Source organism: Chiloscyllium punctatum, unplaced genomic scaffold (genome assembly GCF_047496795.1).
Source record: "Chiloscyllium punctatum isolate Juve2018m unplaced genomic scaffold, sChiPun1.3 scaffold_191, whole genome shotgun sequence".
Taxonomy (NCBI): Eukaryota; Metazoa; Chordata; class Chondrichthyes; order Orectolobiformes; family Hemiscylliidae; genus Chiloscyllium; species Chiloscyllium punctatum.
In genome coordinates, this window is record NW_027309925.1 from 286,747 (window position 1) to 288,066 (window position 1,320).

General features: G+C 47.4%; 1 non-coding gene across 1 annotated transcript; it reads right to left on the reverse strand.

The window, feature by feature from the left end:
• Positions 1–510: 510 nt before the first annotated feature.
• trnah-gug (transfer RNA histidin (anticodon GUG)) lies at positions 511–582 on the reverse strand. The gene has a single exon. It is a non-coding gene; the product is annotated as a tRNA-His (tRNA).
• Positions 583–1,320: the final 738 nt, after the last annotated feature.

A 1,320-nucleotide genomic window follows, 5' to 3' on the forward strand; every position in this document is an offset into this window, starting at 1 on the left:
TTGATCTCACAGCAGTGGTAACTAAATGGATCAAATGGTCTGCAGGTCCCGATGGTGGGTTTGGGGCATGTTCACCCAGCAACAGTGACCCCAGCCACACAGACTGATCGGTATCAATGGGAGAGTCTGTATTAGATTCTGCAATGCCTCAATGAAATAGGAAATGACTCCGCAAACACATGAGGAAAGAGCAGCGCTCTGAAAGCTAGTGCTTCAATTAAACCTGTAAGACCATAAACTGGTGTTGGGTCATTTTTAACTTTGTACTCCATAGTCCAACACCGGCATCTCCAAATTAATGAAATGGCGGTATGGGATGGAAAGTTCGGTTAGTGATCGTAGGAGGGAAGAAATCTCTGAGAACGGGTGGATTTGAATTCTGACATATGAAACACAGAGATGTGAGCGAGCAGAACTTGGAGGAAAAAAATCACCTTGGAGAAAATCAAAACTTTGAAACAACTGATTCCTTTGTATTTCACAAAAGACAGGGGCACACAGAGCTATTAGTGCCGTGACTCGGATTCGAACCGAGGTTGCTGCGGCCACAACGCAGAGTACTAACCACTATACGATCACAGCACACCACAGACGAACACAACGAGTGCATGCTCTAAGTACAGTATTATAAGGAATGTTAGGCAGAGCACCAAATGCATACTATCAGTGCTTAGCGAACAGTAGCAGATATGTGGGAACTCAGAATGGTCTGACTGTTTAACATCGGTTCCCCAGTGGCTGTGTTAATTCCATCATTAATGTGTTGAGGGCTGAGATAAATATATTTCTCCAAAACAACAAGGACTCCGGGGACAGTGCAGCTTTTGTTACCTGCACATCCACCAATATCATTTATTGTATCTGTTGCTCCCGGTGCAGTCTCCTGTACATTTGGGGACTGGGCGCCTCCAAGCAGAGCGCTTTAGGGAACATCTCTGGGACACCCGCACCAATGAACCACACCGCCCTGTGGCCCAACATTTCACATCTCCCTCCCACTCTGCCGAAGACATGGAGGTCCTGGGCCTACTTCACCGCCGCTCCCTCACCAACAGAAACCTGGAGGAAGAATGCCTCATCTTCCACCTCGGAACACTTCAACCCAGGTTATCAATGTGGACTTCAACAGTTTCCTCATTTCCCCTTCCCCTACCTCACCATAGTTCCAAACTTCCAGCTCAGCACTGTCCTCATGACTTCTCCTGTGTTGTCCTACCTGCCTATCATCTATTCCACCAACCCATTCCACCCTCCCACCAGACCTATCACCTTCATCCCCTCCCACATTTACCGATTGTACTCTATGCTACTTTCTCCCCA